This window comes from Cephus cinctus, unplaced genomic scaffold (assembly GCF_000341935.2).
Source record: "Cephus cinctus unplaced genomic scaffold, Ccin1 Ccin1_scaffold0564, whole genome shotgun sequence".
Classification (NCBI taxonomy): domain Eukaryota; kingdom Metazoa; phylum Arthropoda; class Insecta; order Hymenoptera; family Cephidae; genus Cephus; species Cephus cinctus.
Window position 1 is genome coordinate 562,246 of NW_014333216.1, and position 24,691 is coordinate 586,936.

The 24,691-nt window shown below is 39.0% G+C and overlaps 1 protein-coding gene across 1 annotated transcript in view; it reads right to left on the reverse strand.

Annotated features, from left to right (window-relative positions):
• LOC107268543 (stress-activated protein kinase JNK) overlaps positions 1–24,691 on the reverse strand; it is a 112,475-nt gene that overhangs the window by 11,858 nt on the left and 75,926 nt on the right. The window contains exon 5 of the mRNA XM_015741424.2: positions 1,104–1,161. The gene's annotated coding sequence lies outside the window, so the exon portion shown is untranslated. The remainder of the gene's footprint in view (positions 1–1,103; positions 1,162–24,691) is intronic.

Consider the following 24,691-nt stretch of genomic DNA (forward strand, 5'->3'; position numbering starts at 1 on the left):
CACCGCCGCCGTCTGCGTGGGCCAACCACCTTCCGCCATTCGGTATTCGCTATCTATCATTCGCCACCTGCTTTCGATTGCGCAACTGACAAGACTCTACAGCACCGTTTCGTCTATGCAATAGAGGCAAACGTTTATAACGTTATATGACAAATTGTGAACGAGGCTTAAAGTCCGTTATAATTTTTTATAAAAAAATATTAAAAATAAATTTTTCATTACCATTGCATTATAATGAAAATTAGAGAATCAAATATTATTTTCTTTATTTATACGGACGAAACAATCAGTATCCTCATTTTATCTTTCAACGATGTCAAGAAATTTCTTACTGACGTCACAGACGATCTAAGACGCTGGCAGTAGACGTATTTTGGACCGACGTCTAATTTTCCTTTAAATTCTTACGAATGCCAAGGAGCACCCACATTCCTGTCTACTAGCGACAACTTTGGATCCGCTCCAATGTATACACGACTGGCCAATGGCGATATAGCAGAAAATTCGTATGGGACTTTAAGCCCGCGACGCGGTGGCATTCCTGCGAATGCATAATTCAGAGGATAAGGTTTTGGAGAGACAGGTTACGTGGGAGAAATGGTGAAGGAGGGGGGGGGGTGAAAGAGAAAGTAACAATACAAAACTTAAAAGAAAGCCAAGAGGATTGGAGATTGTCGCCGTTGCCGGTGCTAAAACTTGAGGGTTTTAGCCATTTCTCTTACTATCTCTTGAGAATTTTCACCGTTTGCCGTTAGAGGCGCGATTGTCGCTGGTGGTCGTCGCACTTGCGAAGACAACCTTTTGAAATTTTTCAAGGGGTCGAGAAAACAATTTAATAACGCGGTGACTTAACGTTAATTAAGAGTGTAAGTCTCGTCGGGTGGTGCTTTGAAATGTGGAAGGACTGAAAATGGATCGAGAGGGTAGATAAGCGTCCCTCCCGTATATTACGTCGAGGATTCTCTGAGTTCGGGATATTTTTTTTTATTTCTCGCACGAAATGGATATTTCAGGGAGCGTTTAGCAATATTTATAATGCACTCTTGTATTTTTATGTAAAAAGAGAGAATCTTCTCTTTTTAGTGGTATAATTTAAAATTTACCATAAGCTGGCGGCCATTTCGAAGCGTTGGCAAAACTGCAGATCCAGAGGGTAGGAATCTGAAACATGGGAAAGATGAAATTAGTCGATTGAAAATTATTCAAGAGCCATTTATTTCTTAGTGCTCAAATTTCGAGAGAATTCTTTAATTTATAAATAAGAAATCGTTTGTTTTCACATAAAATTCCGTAATCATGAAAAAACATATATTCACTATCTTACAGATTAACGATACCAAGATTGGCACCGATAATACTGATAATGTCTAAATGTAGAATTAAAATTTAAAAAAATATTTTTTTAAATTGACAGAAAATTTCATTTCATAAAATAGTGTATGAAAAATTCCTTCTTTTTTTTCAACTGACAACTGTACTCGACCAGAGTGAGGGGGGTTGTAAAATTAAGGGTTGGTACTAAAGAGTTTAATTAAATTGCAGTACCAACCCCATGACAATACATTTTCCGCGTTTCGAGTTATCCTATATCTCAACTCGCAGTAAAGTTATTAGTAACAATTAACTTGATGCGATAAAAAAATTTATTATTTATCATAAATTAATTGAAATTATTTTATTTTCCTCTAGCGCTATCTCTGTCCTAGACAGGCGGAATTTGACGTAAGCAATGAATAAGACCGAGATGAAATGGAACGTTCATGCGGTATACGTAGTTACAGTACATTCGTGTTAATTTGGATATATACGGCTGGAAAATTAATATAACTTAGCACAAGGGACCAATTCGGTATACGCGCACATCGCTCGGCTGATTTCGCCAAGATCCCGAGAATGCACGAGCCTAGTTCTGGTAAATTGAGACAAGTTGCCAAGGAACCGGGCCGGTTCCTAAGGAACTTCGCTAAACTAAAATACACGGTGTAGAAAATTATCGAGGCAGCCCAGATAAAATACGGGTCCCTTACAGGCACTAGGAGGGACCACAATAAGAATTTCCGTATCCAGTGTCTAACCAGGCCCTTTTTGGGCCTTATCAGGGAATCGTCATCAATTTATTGCGATTTCAATTGTTCAAAATTTAAAAATTATAAATTTAAAAAAAATTTCATTATAGTCATATAACGCTACAGGTACATCTTCGAAACTGTGAATTCTCAGGATATCTATATTTCTAAAATTGGATTCTGGTCCATGCCAGCATCCAATCCGAAAATCCTCGCAGCGCTAGAAAACAGAAAAGCCTTTTGATCTGTCAATTAGCTCTGCTCGCGAGAATCAAAATTCTCCGGACGGAGGGTTGCTTTAAAGGGGGCGGAGAAAAAAGTTTCCCAAGGGAAGAAAGAGGGTGGAACGCCGAGAGGGTAGGTCGTCAAACTGAAAAATCAACAGTTTCGAACTTTTGCTTGGATTTTCAACTTTTAGAATTTTCGCCACCCCTCGCACACGGCATCCCCCACGAATCCCGTATACCAACCCCTATTTGTATTCATCCAATGCCCATCCGACAAGTACATTTGGACCAAAAACTTTAAGGGATGCGGTTTTCCTAACGGAAGTCAAAAATTCCTGAATAACCCTTACTCAACCTCTATTTCCGGTTTTGCCACAATATCATCCCCTGTCTACCCATTTTTTCCCCATCCGGCTTCTTCCGTCTCTCTCCCTCTGTCTCTATTTCCCCTCAGCATCCGCATCCCTTGGCCTGCGAACGAGCAAGGTGCACTTCGGCCAGAGGACTTTTAATGGAAACCTGACTGAAAGTGAAGGACCGAAAGTGAAAAAACTGAAAAGTGAAGGAATTACGAGTTTACAAGGGCGTCGGGACGCCGGGCGTCCAGGATACCCCAATACCCCAGGTCGCTTAATCTCGCCGGTGGATGTTATCTGAAGATACCCTGCGAAAGGAAGGAGCGTACAGTTGAGAGTAAGAGTAGGGTTAGGTTAGATAAAAAAAAAAGGTAGGATAAAAGACCAAGCAGGGGTAGTTTCCTGCCTCCACCCTTATTCTTGCCCTACGATAAGTTTTATTCCTAGAAAAGAATCCAATGCTATTTGGCATGACTAGATATAACTATATCGTCTGCCATCGAGAAATTCGATATCGACTAAAAAGATCTATCGTATACATTCGTAAGAGGCGCCGATGGCGCCACCTGATCCCAATTTCGCGAACGATAAATTCCCAGTAAACGTTATTCCGTCCCGTAGGATAGCAGGTATAAAAACAAGGATACCAAAGAGGCGAATCCCTTTTAGCCTGGCGAAACGTTCGAGGCTGATTCGATTTTGGTGCAGGAGAAGTTGGTGAGTATTTTCGAATGGGCGAATACACCGGTCTGCCAAAAGTCCCTAGTGGCGTCTGGGGAATTATTGTTAAACAAAAATACATGGACCCCCAAGGTTCGTTATCTTCGTCTCTATTATTTTATTTACCTGCTAAAACGAAACCATACTCTTTTCGAAACAAATCAGATTTTCTGATCGAAAACTCGTCTATTTTTCCGTCTCTTATTCTCACGCGCGACTAAAGTCGTTAACGAAGGGTGATTAGTTAACGTTGAATGGCCGCCTTAACGAATCGTTGATTGCAGCGTCGAGATCCTCGGGCACAAATCATTCCCTTGAGGTATAACTATGTATACGGCATCCCGGGCACGTTAAGAATTCCTGTGGAAATTCCCGCGGACGAAAAACGTCCTCGTAAATTATAGGCTCTTTCATCGTGCAAGATGGCGCCACTTGCCCGGAAGGATGGTCACGTATCCACGATACCAACGTAATCAAGAATATTCCGTGACCCTCTAGTGGCGTCTTAACATTACGTGTCATCTTAATGCTCGGTGCTTCGGTTTACGGAAATATTAATACGTCGTAATATAAATGCGACGGAAAGATGCCGCAGGTGGTAGACGCTAGGGAATTAAAAAAAAAATTCCTAGCTTTCTGACGAAATTAAAAAAAAAAAAAATTAAACACCAGAATAAAGTCGATTTTTTTCTCATAATTTTCGTATCCAAGGAAACAGATTTCAAGTGCACCCGAATAAAAACGGTGGGAGGGATTTTGTTTCACAAGAAAATTTAGTTTTCCGTCAAAATCCCGGGTCCTTTGAAAATTTACGAGTGACGTAAATAAAAGATAACTATTAGCCAATCTACTTCTCCCATTTGCTTTTACGTGTAACGAGGTAAAATTTCATACGGACTTAATGGCGGATGTGATGCCAAATCCCATCGGCCAGAGAACATCGGTTCCATGGTGTAGAGTTTACAGGGTTGGCGTATACGAGGGTTGATATCGGACCCGTCAATCTGGTAAATCGTCACAAAAACGAGTGACACGTATTGTTTCTGATATTAAATTTCCTCTTGACGAAAGGGGAGGCGAAGCTGCGGAAACGAAGAGACGAGAAATTCCCCACGCAAAATGGACAGAGAAATATTTCCCTACGGATTTATATATGTATATACATTTCGTATGTACCAGACACATTTACGAATATAAATGCCTATATCACGAATACGACAGTGATGCCAACCTGCGTCTACCAAAACGACGTACCCATATACGTATTCGTATTGCCAATCACTTTGAAGCAATTTCACTATGGATATTATCGTATTCAAATATTAGTACACGGTGTTTGCTTGACTGCTCGATGACTAAAATACACAACGAATATTGCGTTTGCCCTTACGTAATAACTACGTTGACCAGCTGGAAACATTAAAAATACATTTTTTTTTTTAACATCGCCCGGGAATAAACAATGGATTTTGACGGGAATATCTGCCGATAATGATAGATATATATAAATTGGACAAATACGTACAGGTCCCGTAGAACTGTCACTGATTACGTAACGCGCGAGTAGCGGGATCTATGAACGAAGCGATTTATAATATTCTTAACGATTGCGTTACATTATTTAATTTAGCTAGGAAAAAAAAAAATTTTAATTTTTATTATATTTTTAGTTAAATCGTATTGCACCATTCTGACGTCAGCGACTCTAATTTGACTGACGTCGTTAACAAGATCGTCTCCGAGCAGACCTGTCAGCTGATGAGACGTTTGTATATGCTTTTGTCATTTAACAGTTTCTTTGCAGCACTAGAGAATTTTTTACGTGTAAAACCGGCTTCCGAAGATTCTGCCTTATGTTTTCTATATATTCTTGATTTGGGTTAAACGTCAGGTAGTTTAATATATATATATGGCGACAAGAGGACAGCAGAGAGGTAGAATAGGGGAGAGGAGTGGTATGCTGTCGGAATTTGACGAATTTCAAAAATCCTACCAATGTCAGTGGCAGACTGTGTCTGCTGCCTATTTATAAAGCTGCATGAACAGAGAGCGACAGACGCCGCGTGTTCTACTGTATGACTGCCAGTCGGGAACCGGCGAATTTGTTGAGAGTTACCTAATTTCACGTGAATATAGTTTTTTTCAAAATTTTGATAAAAGACGGCTCTAATGGAGATAACGTTATCTGTGAGATATTGGAGCAGATAAGGAAGGGTCAAAGGCAATCTCGTCGCTGAATATTTGTCTGGTTGGTAAGTCCGAACGTTCAATCTCACTAGGCCTCGATCCACGCTCGGATAATTTGGTCTTTTTTTTCCTTTGGGGAAGTAACGGAAATTCCCTAGGGATATCCATTTACATTTATACGTGTCCCATTGTCAAAGTAACCCAATGGACTATCGGATAGGTCGGATGGATATTCAGTGGGTATTTCCTAGTGTTTTTTTTTTTAGGATTCCAAAGACTGTTATTAGGTAGGGGTTAGTGGGGGATTGGTAACCCATGAAGTGTTATCCTAAAGCTGACGGATAAATAGGTGAACGGCGACTTAGGCCTTATATACGATTTAGGCTAAAAGATACAGACTAATCGTAAAGCAGGAAATGAATTTTATTGAATTTTTATTATTTTTTATTCACTCTTGACATTTATCCTCCTACTATAAGGTACAGCAAAATGCATTTCTAAGATATAGATTTTTCAAAATTTTCCTTTTTTTTTTTTGAGTTTCCGTTATCACAGAGTACGATAACAAATATATTGCATCGATGATAGAGTTTTCACGTTAGCTCATAAATCATTAATTGACGTCAGCATCGAGAGTTGCCAAAGAGCAAATGTAATTTTTCAACAAACAAAGAATTAAAATTTTGAATTCTCTCTCAAAAAAAAAAAAAAAACCAGTTCCACAATTCCTTCACGAATCCATTCTCAACGGGCGACGTCGCCTAGAAAAAATTGGTTATTTAAATGATGGATTACAACTCTTGGACACGGTACCCCGGAGTCTCCAAGGCAGCGAGAAAAATAAATTTTTTTATTTTTACCTATCGCTCCATAGAAATACATTATTCCTATACGTATAGATTCTTCAAATCTCTCCCAAGAGTACGTCTCGTCAATTGATATTTCCATTAGCCTCGCGACGCCCCTGTAACACCCTTACCGTATTCTCCGTAAACCTAAAGGCGGACTCCCACGCCGCAGACATTATTCGCAACTATCATACTTCGACAAGCGTTCGCTTCGCGTCTTGTGTTTACGTTGGCAGCATCACAAAGGACACCAAAGGCGTCTCGTACTGTAGAAGGTGTAGAACGTCGCGTGCCGACGCCGACGCCGACGCCACGTTTTTTTTTTCCTAGTCCACCTCTTCGCTTAGCTCCTCTTCGTTTCACGTCAGTTATGCAACCGCGCGGAGACAGCGACAGATCCAAGTGGATATTTGTGTCGCGGAATGTCGCTAATTGGCTCGAAATATCTACGAAGAAAAGTGAAGCTCGCTTGGTCTGATCCGCAATTAACTTTTTTTTTATTATTGTCGCTCATTACGATTTTATATAACTCCCATATAGATATATGGGATTGTAAAATAATTTTTTTTTAATATTAGATGCGTTATGGAATATTAATGATCGGCGGAAGCTTAAAGGCGAACTTACACGAATGTCGTGTCGTTCCCATAATTGACACGGTGGCGTATACGAAAAAATAATGAGACACCCGTTGCATGAAGCTACACGTCATTCGGAAGAAACTTTCATTAATTTTACGTTGATCTTCGTGTTTACATATATATATACATATATCCTTAAGTTCGTGTCATCGTGCATGTTCACTTATCACGTGTCAAATTCTAATGGCTACAGTCTGGCTTCGTTGGGTTAGACAGCATCCCACACGTACGTTTACCGTAATATAACTAGACAGTGTAGCCAACAGTCATTTGCATTACGGGACACGTGACGATGCATGTTTAAAATCATTAGACCTGACATTGGTTTTATTCGATGCGACTGAACGTAACAATGGGGACGAAAAATTTAAGTTGGACTGTCAATGTCATTGCGTAATAAAAAAAAAAAAAAAATGAAACAATTCATTTTCAAAATTTGGTAATATTTCAGCAATTTCTTCACTTCGTCTTTTTCTAGCTCGCCCCATGCTAAATACCAGAGAATCGACCGCATTCTCTAATAGCCGTTGAACGAGTGACAGATACTAGAAGAGCGATGAAAAAAAAAAAAAAAACGGGAAGAAAAATATTTTTAAAAATATTTCACACAAGGTAACGATGACGCAATAATACCGAACGACAAGCGACTGTCGCGATTATTGGGAGTATTCATTGATTTTTCACGGTGAACGATAAACGCTTGGCGAGGGACGGTAGAGAAAAAAAATTAAAAAATTTTTAACGTACCCCTGATAACGGGCGATGATAAATTATAGCGCTAAAGGTTACGATGCTTATGAATATAAGGTCGGGATTAATCGATTGATGGTAATTCACGTCGGTCTGGTGTCAAACGTCCAAACGGGAGGTTTGATTGACATTTGTCAATCGCAGTCGGACCTGCGAGCACTGAGGACTCTGGCACTGATCAACCTCCGTTACTGATCGTTTGAAAACCTTTGATACTGACAGGTTTTACCAGCGTTGACAGTGCCGTCGCTAAACTGTGGGGCTATTTGCGGGTGCCCCGTCTATTCGTATCTTCGACCAATCTGACTTTCAAGTATACAGTGTAAATTTCAAATAATGTTTTTAATATATACGCCCTCTACGAGAAATCTATTTCACATAGCACATTACGTATGCTATGTCCAGGGAGACTAATTTTCCTAACTACGTTCCTGGCGTTGGAATACGACTGGATTTTAAAAAAGCTAGATCAAACGGTCAGAGCCTGAAACTTGGTGCAGCGAAATCTGTAAATACCTGAGGTCTGACTGTACACGCAACTTGATCGATAATTGCGCGGATGTATGTATATATGTATATATAAATCAATAGAGCTGCATACTTGTATATACATTAATTAATCGACTAAAATCATTAATGAATGTCTGACCGAGGTGAAGATTCTTTTCGTTATCTCCCCTTGTCTTTATCATTATCCAAACGAAGAGACAAACGAATTGATGACTTTATTTTTACGCCGTTGTAAATATACCGATGCCACGCGATATCCAAGCTCCTGTTACACAGGGAGATGGACGTGGGTTGTAGATATTGAAAAATATCGTGGTCCAAGTAAGAGCTCAGAGAGAAAAAAAAATTATTTTTTTTTTACTTTATTTTGAAATTTTTTTATTTTTATTACGTCACTACGGCGAAGGTGGAGATTTTTATTTTTTTGGCGGTTTTTGTATTCTTGGTACACGGGGGATGACGATGCCAAACAATTACGGGGTTCTTACGAAGAATAATACTTGAATATCGGCATGTCGCGTTTTTTTAGCCTGTTTTGGCACTTTGCGTCTGCCGCCAACGAGGCGACGCAAGAGGCGAATATTTTTTTAGCTGGGCTGCTGCCTCGTGTGAGGATTTGCGAAAAGCGAGGGGATGTGGCAGAGTGAATATATGGTACAAGGGCTGCCGATATTAACAGTAGTTATAGGTATACATACAGTACTGCAATAGTAAGTAGTTGGTTGAAGTAAGCAATCCATTTGACGACTCGACGGTGCAAAAGTTTCGTGGACTTGACATCCGTTCTGGCTTGACGGCAGAAACACTTGGGAGAATGGGAGTGTGTGTTTCGAAAAAAAAAAAAAAATAAATAAAATTGGAGTTGATGAAATATTTTATATATTTATCGGTCTAAATTTATTATTTCCCGGCAACGTCACAGTACGAAAGTCTAAGGGTGGTAGAATGCCTAAATTTATTTTTCGAAGATTCAATGGGAGGGATGATTTTACAAAAAGGCCACACAGTACGTACCGCAATCTCGACGGTTTAAAAAAATACCGGATCGACCCTTCGGCGAATGGCATAAGGGTAGAAAATAAGGGTTGAAGAGAACCACGACTACGTTAAAACTGCTGAATATTAAAACCACGAAATTATCTAGGCTTTTGGCAATGACGGATAATGAAATAAATGAGAGGGGTTTATCGAGTCCTTTATTCCCAGGAGTAAATACCAACCCCCGTCTGCAACTTAACGGACTCTCGGTACTCTTTGACGACGATCGGCTTTCACGATTAGCTTCCGTATAACTGATTTCGGCAAAGTTCAAAGCCGACTCTGAGTGGATATAATTATTAAAAAAAAAAAAAAAAAAAAAAAAAAAAAAAAAAAAAAAAAAAAAAAAAAAAAAAAAAAAAAAAAAAAATTTATTTCAATGCACTCATTAAAATTTCCCGCTGCAGTCTCCGTTTTATCAATCTTCGTTATCAATTCTCTTTAATCGCGCCCACAACTCTTCTCGGGCTTCCCGGTAAATAAATAAATAAACCAGAGCCACCAGGAGGAACGACAAAGCAGTCCGTTTCCATTTAATCTCCGGTCGGTATATGCAAAGTCGAAAAGTGCATACGAGCAGCAACTGTTATAACCCGGTGCAACGATGCACCAGAAAAGACACAGTATTTTATTTCAACAATTTTTTCCCCAACTCGCAGCCATATTAAATCCCAAAAATTTTCAACTTTTGACACTGCTAAAAACATTTTCAGTTGGCTGTATGGAACGAGATAAAATTTAAAAAAAAAAAATTTTCTCAACAAATAACTGCATCAAAGTGCATCCCAACAGGTCCCTATACACAATGCAATATCGATCCTATCGCAGTGCAGCAGTGCAACCATATACAAGCATAAAGCAATGACCTCGTATATGAGTCTCCGGTTTTACATCACGTATCAACTGCACATGCCTAGACATACATATGATACACATACGTTGTATATATATATATATATATATATATCAGCAGCATATGGAACGAGAAAGTGGCTGTAAGTGTTTCAAAAGTCGTAGTGCATCGGTATACTGGTGCACTAGGTGCATCGTTCTATTCTATCAGATGCACTCTGGTGATTTTACAAGCTGAAAGGACTGTCGGGGTTTTCTTAACGGAAAACCTCTTAGCCGCATGAAATCCCTTGTCCATTCAAGATCCCAAGCGAGACGTCCCACGAGTGCCGAAAGTGGCTGTAAGTGTTTCAAAAGTCGTAGTGCATCGGTATACTGGTGCACTAGGTGCATCGTTCTATTCTATCAGATGCACTCTGGTGATTTTACAAGCTGAAAGGACTGTCGGGGTTTTCTTAACGGAAAACCTCTTAGCCGCATGAAATCCCTTGTCCATTCAAGATCCCAAGCGAGACGTCCCACGAGTGCCAAACTCCACTCTCTTGCTGTTTAGCCGGAAGCCACTGTTTGAACAGGAAATGACTTTGGTCGCAAACACCGAATGGGTACATTGCAAACTACGACTACGTACTAGTACGGTACCTGTTTGTATACCCGCAACATACAGTACCTAACACGAGATCCTATATGCATAAACGCATATATATACATGCTGAGTGTCTTACACGATTAGAAGGAGGATCAAAGGCCAGGTTATGTTTTAATACACGAAACTGATATACTATTGTTTTGATACTATAAAACAAAAAAGTATATCGACATTAAAACGAAGAACCGCGTTGTTGAATATCCTAGCTGCGGCAATGCGGCAAACTCCATTTGGGATTGCGGACTGGGGGAGTTGGTGATAATCACGTCGATTTCCAGGAATTGACGGGGTGATTAGAATCTTAGTGAAATTCCTAATGTCTGATAAGGGACTCACGTTGATGCAGTCTGTTGCTGTTATCAAGACAAGAACCGATATCAAGATATGGTTAGGAACCGACTGGGATTTATATAATTCGTAATATGGATCAGCCACTTATAAGGGCACGTGGTATGTGCTTCGAAGATAGGCACGTGAAAAAAAGGCGCGTAATTCAAAAATTTTTTTCGAACTCAAATTTCACGAAACGAAATATACTTCGATACGGTATATAGGTATAGACAGTACGGTATACCCTTGTAACGTGTGATGATTTTTTGTATAATTAAAAAAAATATATATCGTGTAGCGTTAGCGTGACACTGAAATAATTAAAAATTCTAGCAAAAGTCATAAGTTTCCATGGCTTAAGTACATTCTGTTATAAAAGTTTGGTACTTCGTGATACAGTAAATATCGGTGCGGTTCCCTATCATAAATTATACAGTGCTTACGTGAGAACCTACGTAAGAGTAGAGCGAAGTGGTAGCTAAGTAATGTTATGGTCAATATGTATGTACAGGGAATGTACAAATAGATTACGGAAAAATGATTCAAATAAATTTTTGACCGAGGATACAACAAAAAATGTGTACCACGACATAACGAAGATTCGCACAAATTTTTATCATAAAATGACGGGTTACGCAAACGCGACAGTTTAATAATAGGATCTCTCGTGTGTGGATGCTGCGGTAGAGCCGTGAATCGTTAAGTCAGTACGATGACGGATCGTTAAACGCACGAAGCTTGCGACTAGGCGAGTTTCTATTTATTCTCAGAGAGAGGAAGTAATGTTTCAGAGATGAAGAGGAGCACGAGAAAATAGGGTAGACAAGAAATTTTTTTTTTTTTTCCAAAAAATATGTATATACGACAGCCATAATAATATCTTAACTCGGATAGCAAAGACTCGAACTGTCGGTTGAGAAGTGTGAGAATTTTTGAAAAAAAAAAAAATTCAAATCAAAATTTGTATGAGTTACCACGATCGCCATATTGCTACTTGAGGAATGGCCGCTATACTTTAAACTGATTTACTTGACACGGGATTTATTCGAAAGTCCCTAAAAAATATTTTATACCGACACTTCCTTTTTATGGATTCTTGATCCCACTTTTCTTTCGCCTTATATACAGTGTGTCTTTCCTTAAAATCATTTTTTTCTATCTTCAAACGATTCACTTTTTTCCTTTTCTGTATCCACTTCATCCTCTATATATCTTTCTGTCTCCTTCATTTTATTTTTATTTTATCGCTCCAATTTCGAGGTACACGATATCCTATTCCGGGAAGGTTTCGCACTAAAGAATTCCGTAATTTCCACTAAGCCATTTGACTCTCACTTAAGTCTGTCCTGAAAGCAGGAAAAGCAGCATCCGTAACCTGCAATGATTAAGTTCTAAGTCTGTTAAAGAAAATTCCACGCTGCTGGATTATCAATCCGATCTCATTCATGTATTTAATTCGCGAAAATAATTCCGAGAATTCCGATCGACTTTTTTCGCGCTTACCAAGCAGCATGCAAAATTATTGTGAAATTGGCGTTTCTGTAATTTGCAAAAAAAAATTTTCATTTCATCATCCGATGGACCACCCATATACATATATATCGCTTCATATGCTGAAAATTGTTATTTATGTATATCTTCTATTAGAACGATAAATCAATGCAGTGATATCGCGCAGCCCAACCAGCCAGGATATTTATGCACGGGTCGTAGGTCGACTTGATACATTGGTTCTACGGATATAGTTACGTTACGTTACGTTACGGTTATGGTTACCAACGCCAGTGAAGATATGAACAGAGTAGACACCATATATCACGGTGAAACATACATTTATGTATTTCCACTCATGCTACCCGTGACGTGTGTATTTCTTCAGCTAGTTCATTTTTTTTTTGAACCATACTATACCATTCCACCCTCAACCACCTTTATCACTGCTTTCACCACCGTGCAGATATAGGATATGAAAAGTGCACGTATGTGATTAAAAATCAATCAGAATGATCAAAATTTTTTTTAAAAATAATGTTGATAGGACTGAAAAATAAAATAAAGTTTATTATATTTTTTTTTATATCGAAATTCCATGGACATATTATGCATCGCTCCGGTGACGTCACGATGCTATTAAAATGCAAATTCTTCACGTATGGGTAATTTGCGAATTAACATTTGTATTGACGCGCGGAATATTTTCCACGTGTGGTCCAGAGGAGATGACGCGGGTTTCTCCATTGTGGGAATTAACGATTCCACCTGGTATTCGTCGGTCATGTTTTTATTAGCTCTAAGTGCACTCGCCTACGACACTGTGCTTGATGCTCGTATCCAGCAACACACCAGATATGTTTCTAACTGCTGGTTCACTTTTTTTCAGCTCCTACGTTCGTATTGAGAAACCGGTGAATACGCTTCGCTAACAATTGGACGACTTTTTTCTCTTAGCCTTTTTAGGTTAAAAGTCCTAAAAGCACTGCATTCATCCGGGTGCACGTGTACGCGTTTCACCGTGTAATAAAAATAGTGCATGCCTCGTCGTGCCTGTTCACGAATGCACGAGCCATTATTATAATGATACGTATCAGGTAAGGGGAAATGAAGTTTTTGGAAAAAAAAAAAAAGAAATTCGTAAAGCACTTTGCGCCGTCAGTGGGTAATAATACAGGGTGACGAATTTGTGGTAATAAAGAAATTTTACAAAAATTCAAAAATAGATACGCGATCACAGATATTGAGATAAAGCTGGATAAAAACTGTTATTAAAAAATCTGGGATAAATTATAATCGATTTCTTATCACCCTTTCACGCAGATAATACAAAGTTAAGATTAAAAACCATTCTAAAATCCCTTTTACACCGAACACCCTATAGAGACACTTGCTACGAGGAAAAAAAAAATTTTACGTGCACTCTCATCTCTCGCGGTCCATTCAGCATCCCCAACTGAAATCCTCCTGACCCACCGCTCCCAGCATCCCGACACACGTTACAGCTACCCGGCAGCAGTAGTACCACTATCAAAAAAAATTCATATTCACAGTCTCGCGCTTCATCTTGCAGCTCGGTGCATAATGCATCCAGTATTTTCATTAAGAGGAGCGTGCGAGGTGATTTTTCAAGATTTTTCGCGAACAGGGGAAAATACCGCAAAATCGGAATTTTATGTATTTCACGTATGAATTAACGTATCACCGCCCATGTTATTAAAACATACATTCAATCCCATTATAAAAGATACACAATTTTTTTGATACCAGCTATTGCCAAACAACCTCCTCAAAAGTAATATCGAATCTACCAGCATTGCAAAAAATATAATCCTGTATAACGAGGATGAAATTAAAAATTATGTACGGCATATAAGGGCATTGGATGTACCATAAAAATAGAGAATGGGATCCGATCGATCTTCTTTCTACACTGTATATGCTGTATATGTATATTTGGAATATATACAGCCATCCGTACTCTCATATAGATATATTGACATGGTCTTTCAGTAAAACCCAAGGGAGCCCTTTAGAGAGATTATTTCTAGCCGGGTGGGAAGCTACGAGATGAGAGATGCTCACGGATTGAAATCGGATGAAATCTCTCCAGGAAAAAAAAAAAAAAAGAAAAAAAGGTGGTAGGCTTGAGGGAAGTAAGGAATCGTTTGCATAAACGTGTACGCAGAAGGAATACGAAAATAAGAGAAATTTTGTAAAATTCGTATTTCAAGAAAAAAAAAAATAAATAAATAAATAAATGAAAAATAAACGTGAAATCCAAAAACAGGAATAACTGATTAAATTATTTCTTTATACAATAATCAAAATTGTATTACGTATCACATTTGCATTTATCTCATTTACTAATGTAAATTGGTTTTGAATATTTCAAGGAAATTCATTCCGTATACAGATTTGTAAAAACAAAAACAACCCTTAACGATTTTATGGTCTGGCTTATGGGATAGCGTATAGCTGGACGGGTACTGGTGTGTGCGTCAGTGTCTGCGATCTTCATTTTTCTTTCATGCCACCCTTAGGCGATGCAAGGGCTGCTGTAACAACCAACCCTAATCGAAACCCGATACAATGTCGGAACGTACAGGGGGGGTTAGAGCATAGACGATATTTGCAGAAAGTAGAAGTAAAATGGGGTAGCAACATTGTTGGGTACCACCTGCTTTTAATGCATCTGCAAAAACCACCCCAACTTATCGGAATTCAATACGGACGATGCAGACCCGACACTAAGCATAGGTATAGGTACTGCGCTATATATATATATATATAGACACGATTGTTTGTGAGAAAAATCTAAATGCGAAAGATATCTTGTAAGGGAAGGTCCAGATAGCAGCATGGAATAAATATGAGAAGTATTCAGGCATTTGCATTTTTCGGTAGAGGAATGTATAAAACGGGGTGGAAAATAATAACGAAGTGGACCCCGTGGTTCTCATTAAGTCGGACCTGACGTACAAAAAACCACCCCTTGCAAGTACTTCACGGAAAATGGTTTAGGATAATATCAAGTAAATAATCCGTGGCCTAAATTTCGACAGGGGTTGAAATTTCTAACTGTACTACATAAGTAGGGGTGTGCATTAACCTTAATGAGAATTGATAGCTACTCTTTATGGTAATTATGGGAGTAGCAATACATGGCTGTATTAGGCGTTCGAGTCGAAAAGTTAATGGAAACTTTGAAAATACAGTGTATATATATATATATGGGGGTGAAGAGTCAGTCCATATCCCAAAGGGAAACCAACCGACGGATGGAAGTTTAATTAGAATAATATGCAAATCCATGTAAATTATACGCGATATTTAATTAAGGCCCAACTATACGTATAAGAACGTGAAACATGATAAACTATAAATTTACATGGTATCTAATACAAAGTTTAGCGAATAAGATAGTTGGGATAGGTGGTATAAAAATTTTGTATATATATAAAAAAAGTCCATTAAAGTTTAATTATAAAATAAAAATGTTAAGCAGGCTCTAGAACTCTTACGTACATTCTAATCGCACTGATTACTAATCCAACTGCACGTGACTCACCCTCATCCATTCCAAATGCACTTTGCATATCGGAAACAACCCCATTGGACGACATCTGTATTTCTCCCGATAATTGCCAGACGGTACGCCGATAAAACCGTACGATCCTTAAGCCACAAAGATTCACGTCTCTACCGCCTTTTTTAATCAAACTTTTTCTTGTTTTACGAAAAAAAAAAAAGACACAAAAATCAGTACAAAATACAATTTACGTTAATGCCTGAAAGTACATGATAAATTTGGAAGGATTCGCGAAAACGTTAATCACGTGTCAACGCGATCGAAATTTTCTCTTATAGCCACTGATAAGAAGAAAAGAAAAATTTTTTACGCGCAAGTCAACCGTTACGTATAATAATTATGATTTGGCAAAAATATATTCACTCGATTGTCAATATGTAAATTTCAAATTTTTTATAAAAAATATGAGAACCCCTGATAACGTCTGTTGATATCAGTGTCTCCAGAAGCATCGCAACGTTAGGCATAGAAGGAGGGACTCCGCGACTGGGTACGATTGCCCTCGTGGGAGTCGTATGCCGGGATGAGGTCCTATACCAGCGAGCACAGCATCCTCCGGCACATGTTTCACGCCTGTAGCTATGTAGGCATCTTACGCAGGAAGATGCTGGGGATAGCGCATATTGCCGAGCCTAGATGGAAAAAACCATCCCTGTGTACCATAGGATAAGAACTTTCCATCGAGGGTTAAATACGAAATCTAATTATCTTTAAGGATAGGAGATGAATATTTTTAAAAATCTAGAGATGATTTAATTTTTCTAAGACATTATTTTGGAAACGTTCATTCAGATAAAACTGGTCCAGTATCGTCTGAATATTATTGTCATCGACTGGGCCCTATATTAAAACTGACCTAACCCATACTGACAGATCATCCTCAGTAGTTGCCTGAACAACCAAGAGGACCCTATAAACTCAACAAAAAATGGTCCAACCTAATCCGAGCTGTCTGGCATAAATTGACCTTACGAAACGAGGATTACGGAAGAGATGTGATGCTGGAATGATTTAATCGATGACATCGCGATGCGTGGGGAGGAGGGGGGTGGCCCGATTGCATTTGTTTTGACTACGGCTTACGGAGCAGCTCCAAGTTAATTCTAACAAATGGGTTTTAAGGGAGAGGACAGATCGCTGAGAGTTATGCTAGCCGTCTGTACCTGATGCTGCGGTTGTCGTCGAAATTACGCAATGACAATGATTTAGCGTGAGACTTAATGAGTGACGTTTAAAAAAGTTACTCTGTATATTATCTTAAAATAATAAAAATAAAAATTTTTCTGAATTTTAAGAAAAAAATAAGTGGTTGGAAGTGTCAATTGAGTTTATGCAACTTTTAGTCACTTGGATTTTATATGGTCCAGATGGATGCTGCAGATCTGGAAATTGTATATTTGTTTCATGACAAAGGGGTAGGTCATACTTTGTAATGCTTTGCACTTTCTCGGTGCATATCATCCGGACAGATATGCATTCTTAATGCAACTACTCACGTCGTGCTTCTATGCAACTGCAACAAGAACTGCACTGTCCCTATGAAGATGCACTCGAGGATCCATCGTACTTATAAATTATCTACTCCTGCGCTTTGAGATCAGCTGAAGATGCAGCTGGCGATGTCTAGCGCGGCCCAACGAGTTCGGGCTGCAATCGGGCGCCGTGACGCTACGCGTCGTGACGCTTCGTCTACGCGATATTCACGCCGAGTTTGTCACGACTAGCGCCGATTCATCTGCGGATTTCAGGCCGATTTACATAACAGATATTTTGTGGATACTTTTGAAAAATGCATCAGGGCATGCACATTTTGCTGCACTCGTACATTGCAATTTTCTAATGACTATATTGCACAATAAAAGACCGCTGGGTCATGGGAAAATTATTATTCACGATTACCTAATTTATATTTAAAAAATTGTGCACTTCTTCTTCTTCTTCCCGCGCTTGTATCATAATGTACTATTTCTATGTAGAATAAGGAAACTGCCGCCAAGTGCATATAAGGATGCTGCGAAGTGTCTTATTATTTTGCTAACAGGAAAAGTGCTACCACCTGCATCCAACGCATCGACCGAAGGCGTCCCGACGTCGGCGTCGTGCCGTTAACCGTCAGAGTACGTAAAACTACCGGTTTAACCCACTTTAGAAACCTTTTGGTCCAGACAGACTAGATTTAGTCGCAAGGAAACGGATCTGCGCTTTTGGCTGTACCCGCAGCATCCAAGAATAACCAGATGCTTATTAAATTCGATTCACAAAAATTAAGTTTCCATCTACTTCCGAAGATTTATCTTTACTGAATATATGGACCCGCAGCATCCCTCATGGACCAGTAATAAAAATAATCGAAATATCGATCATCCGAGTAACGGATAAGCAAGTTTCTCCATCTGCGACTATAATGTGTAACTGAATAATTTATAACTGCATATCTTTGTGCACCGAGATATTCAAGATTTATTACGCAGCATCCCTGCATCTTGGAAGATATGGAGATTAAGTTATACAGGGTGGTCGAGCTAAGAGATTCGCTACATAAATCCTCGTAGTGGGATGTGCGTTAACTGCGACAACAGTTGGTGTTACAAATTGTACAAGACTAACTAGCAGTTGGTATCCCTGCTTATGTTCACAGTGTCGGAATGTGTGGTTAGCTGTGTTTAAGAGGTTATATATTTTACGTGCGACTCGCGTAAAACATATTTTACTAGCGAACCGTTGGTATCCTTGGCACGCGTTGATTTTTCCTATATATCAGCATTAAAACTACTGCAGTTGTCGTTGGTGAAATTTACACATGAAAATAAGACATCCGGTCATCCTTTATAGTATTTTTTACAAAATGTACACCGGGTAGCACTTTATTTATTTTTTATTTTTATCCTGACACTATATCATAATGATACATTTTTTTAAGGTGGTAACAAGGAACTTCTGGACAACCATAAACCAGTCTGTCGAGCTTGAGCGAAAATGAAGCTTTTCGCAAAAGTTCGATTCAATCGTGTCACCCGATAGACATGAGAAAAACGTAATAATACGCACGTAAGTACGTGACACGAAGGTTCACCTCGTAAGGTTTTTCCTACTTCAAAGTGCGCGCGAGTTAGATCTATGACGAAGATCGTTTCTCAGAATGGTTTATGGACCGAGCGGACGGTGCAGCTTCATTTTGCCAGATTTAGAATGAATTATCGGGGTATTAACGTTAGGCTAGGTAGATAATATGCGCCGACTTGCGGATTTACTGAATTACGTCTTTACGTCTTCCTCGTTCAATTTGCGAACCGTCGCGGATTTGTGGGTAAGTCTTAAGGTCATAATAGAGACTCTGACTAATCACACGCAGTGAATACGTGTTCACTTAAGAATATCGTCAAGATGCATGTATATTTTTTTGTAAAATAAAATTTTTTCGTATTTTCCCGAATTCTACGTCCATTTCATACGTGCTTTTATGAAAACATCAAAATCACATTTTCGCCATGAAAATCTTCGTATGACGTATTGAGATACCCAGACGAGCAAGTGGCGCACGTGCGCAAGTGAATTTAGATTTCCGCGAGAAGGCAAAAGAGACATCTGTCATCTTCTGTATAATTCAGAACGAATCGAAATATCTGTCGTGATTCGCCATTCTGACGTCACTTCCACGTATGCATGTATTGGCGCATGCGCAGAATGGTTCAAAAGCAGTATACTCGAAGAAACATACATAAGTAAATACGAAAGAGTGGCATCTGAAATTTGAAAATCTCCAAACCATTAAACATTTTTTAAAAAAAACTCCGATGCAGAGTCCAAAAAGTCAAATTAAAAAAAATTCACTCGCCAATGTCTCTGCCTGCGTTTACGTAAACCGGGGTACAGGAAGAAAAAAAAAAATTTCCAAATAAATATCAAGATCAAAATTGTATTCATGTAAAAAAGAAAAACACGCAAAATCCTCACTGCTGAAAACACTTGAAATGAGAATCTCTGCGAATATGCTGACTGGCATGAAAATGCTCTATGGTCTCGCCGGTGGCTCCCTCGAGCGTCAGAGATTTGTATTAACTAATCTACATGAAGGGCTTTCCGTTATTTGCTGTCAGGACGTCAGCTTGCTTGTCTGTCTATTCGCGTGGCAGCACTGCTTTCATATTAGAAACTTACCTGGCTACCCTATTCCACGTGTAGCGATATCCCCTTAGCCATTTCGTCGCCGTGTGACGACGGCATAACAAAACGTTCCTAAGCATCCCTTAGGTATAATCCATACCCAGACCTGCATGTCGTCCCACGCTCTTAGGGCTCTATTTGCCTTCGTCAAGACCCGAGCAAACTGAAATCAAGATTCTGCCAAATTTCATTTCGTAGAATCCATTATCGTTTGCAGGCATTGACATAGGGTGGAACAAAATAAATGATAAGGCAACGCGATAAGTATTTATAATTATTATCAAAAATAACAAGGACTCGAAAACTGCTATTATACTTATCCACTATATACCATGTGATTCATTTATCTACCAAAAGATTAGTAGTTTCCTATTGTTTAGTTTTCGTGTTATCTTGACTTACGAGAATCCCGTCTGAGGGCACTCTGGGAATTTATTATTATTATTATTTCGCAACAAAAGTATCAGGGCAACCATAGGCAACTGAAGGGGCGGGGCGGGGAGGGGGGTAATGTAATGTAAAAGGAGTCACGTTTAAATAGTTATTTCTAAGGGTCTATATATATATATATATATATCATGTCTCCCTTTAAGTGCAGGGGTAGGTAACCCCTTCTGCAAATTCAGCTTTTCAGTTGGCAACGGGGCTCGTTTGCGAGCAGCACATTACTCAGAACGTTGAGTTAATTCGTACGGTAGGAAAGTTCAAAAGCTTCGGCAGAACTTCACCATAAGCCCTTCCGCATAGCCGAGCCAAGTAGGGGGTAGTGGTAGTCACCCCCGTGGATATACCCAGGACCTCGTCCGTTACTTATGATAATGGAAGTAAAAGGGGCGCAGAATGAGAAAATTAAGTGATACGAAAAAGGGGCGTAATTATAGAATATATATTGTATGTATATATATATATTGCGAAATAATATGATTTTTGATGTTAAAGAAAATATTAAAAAATATATATGATAACGACTAAATCTGAGATTCCTTCTGGTAGATATAACGACGCGCTTGTCATTGTAATATTTTTTTATAGACGAGTAAGTTTTTCATGAATTACGTAAAAATAAAATAACGACGGGAAATGGGCGGAGGAAGAATTGGAAACGGTGGCCAGGCCAGGCGCAAATAATATTTATCGAACCGTATGTATATGGGAGACACATGGGGACATAGATATGAGAAACGTAACGCTCTAGTAAAAAAAAAGAAAACCACCCATGGACTACGACGAACCAACCTCCTATCTACGTTTGTACTAGAATACACACAATATCCCTTTCATCAATATTCATTCATACAATTTCATACAAATCTTGGATTCTTTTTTTCCAGCCGACGACCGGCCTTCGAAGAAACTCGAATTTCACGAAAAGTTCAATTCACTGAATTTTGTGTTACGCGATGAAACGATTGTACATAAGCGGGACGTAAGAGATTGGAGGATCCCCTTCTCGATTCTGCTATCTCCTGTTCGATATATTTTCGCGTCTGTCGCGTGTTCCAGAATGCATAAAGAATTTCCTAGTGACGTGTTAGACGACACGCCGAGAACGGACGAACTTTAACGAGCTTAGCCGAATCCTAAATTTCGCTGTATTCCACCGCGTAAAATATAGTGGACGTATATGATGTATAACAATTCGAATGCTGGATTTGAATTTTACGAATTCGTATACAATTATACTTATACATGCATATCTAATGTATGCATATATCTTTTGTACACAATTCATTATATAATCCGGCGCCGTTATAATCCGCTTAGGAAAATACGCTTCGAGTCTCCGGGCTCCGTTATAACAATAATAATTTTCAGCACGCCGAAAATCCCCCTTGAAATTTGCACGCATTAACGACACGAAGTAGCATTTAATTATAACCTTTTCTATTATGTTGATTGCTGGATGAGGGATTGGTAGCTTTTTTTTTTTTTCAAAAAAAAAGGGATGACAAAATATTAAAAAATTTTTCAAACTACCAAAAGTTTATACGTCACACCTGTCTACCGATACCCACTTTTATTTGGCAAACCGGGAACGTTTTCAATACGGCGACAAGTATTATTAACGCGAGCGACGAAAAGTTGTTTATCGCGTCTACGCGCAATGGTCGCCGAGTGCATACTGCTAAAAAAGTTTGCGGTTTTACCCAGGAACCGAAGACGGACTTGGTATGCGTGTTAAGTGCACCTACGTGCGCGTACTCAACGACGCGAATAAAACTAAACCCACATGTGCGTCCTGTGGTCGAATAAAATGGCTTCTTGGAAATCGGCTGACAGGTCCTAAATAATGATCACAATAAAAGGCGGCGATCTTCGAAAACAACGAGTAAAGGCAAATACGTGCGTTCGTAAAATAATTTTACGTGATCACGAATTTTTTTTTTTTTTTTCGAAAATTCACAATTTTCCACATGCAAAATTTTACAATCGGCATAATTGACGTCCGTCAAAATTTTTGATGCCAATATCGCGCGTTGATAATTTGAAAAATATTTTAACCCCCAGTCACGGAAGATATCGGACAATCGTCACCCACTAACTACTGCCATATGTTTTCGAGTAAAAAACACAACCGAGAATTTCCAAAAGCGTTAAGTAGACAAAAAATAGACTTATATCACTGGAAACGAGGTGCAGCCAGACCAAAGTAAACTCCCGCGTCCAACCCAAGTCGAAGCCATGAAGTTTACGGGATACTTGAAAAAACTAATGGATTAGATTTCCGGTAAGTGCTTTAAAGGCTCCCAACGTATCGTTCGTATTTAGCTTGCACAGGTTGGTATACATACTTACATTTTTCCCACATGTCGGATACCTTATCCGAAGTTGTCAGCAGTGTACATTTTATGCGTTAGATCGTTTAAAATTTACGTTGCGTTGCTGATATATCCGGTAGATATATTACATGCAAATACATATGTATACAAATACTAAGCAAACACAGTTATACATAATTAGTGAATAATATATTTTTTTTTTCGAAACTCTTGAATTTTTTCAACATTCAAAATTCCATTTTGTAATTAGCCCAATTCACCAATTCAACTTTTCCTCGGGTCACATATGAATTCTGTTAAATTCATTGGTCATGCAAGCAATGCTCGTCTGGTATGCATACGGTTAACACATGAGATACAGTGCCAACGTAACGAGCACGAAATTCCAATTCTGTATCTAATTCTAAGCGAGCTGTAAACCGTCCAGCCGTGATGCGCGCGGTTAAGGTACTTTACAGTTTACACGATCCGCCACGGGGCCAACCCTTTTACATTTAGGTAAAGACGGAACCGTCTCAGAAAATTAAATAACCCTTGCAGCACTGCAGACTCGCGTTAAACGTCCGACTGTTGATCGAGGATAGGAATTTCTTGTTTCTCAAAAAAAAAAAAAAAAAAAAAAAAAAAAAAAAAGTTCACATTTCACAGTATATACATATTTTCATTTTTTTTTCACGTGTAAACCAAATTTGAAAATTCAAAAAAAAAACTTACTACAAGCACGTACGCGATATGTGAAAATAAAGCGTCCTCTCTATATAAGCATTGCGTGTATACATATAGACAGTACGGAATGCGTTCATATATGGGCATTTCTCCTCCGGTATGCACCCTTCGCGGTGAACCCTCGAACTCACCCCTATATACCAACGTCAATGAGAAGCGGGTTGGTGCGCGCGCGACTTGCGTTGCGCCCAGTAGCCTCGAGGGTGCGACAAACTCAGGCTGGTATATTAACCCCTAAGGCCGGGAGGGGGTTGTGTGCCTTAGTTGGCAGCGAGTAGGCCAATCGTATGGAAAGAAAAGAGTCTAAGATTTTTTTCATCCCTTATACAAAAAAAAATTTAATACCACAGAGAGTCGTTAGTCACCCCCCGATGACGTACGACCCTGCAGTCAAATATATATGTATATACAGCATACGAGAAAGAGGCAAGATCATCAACCCCTTGAATAAAAAAGATTGATTACTATTATTGATGTTGATCCAAAAAAATTTCTTATAATAATAACAATGTTAAATCTCGACCGTCACCTATCGGTACCGTTAACCCGCATTTTAGTTGATAGTTGCAATTTCGAGTTCGGCCAAGGTAATCACGCGAGGGGAGCACGTTAGACATCCATTAAGGGTAGAACTTCCGGTTAATTTCCATTTTGTGACTTTGTGACTTTTCATAAATCACAGCATCTCATCAAACCCCTGTGAGCAGGCATACGAATGAGAATGCAAATAGGCAGCTCTTTCGACCTCCCCCCCCCCCCCCCCC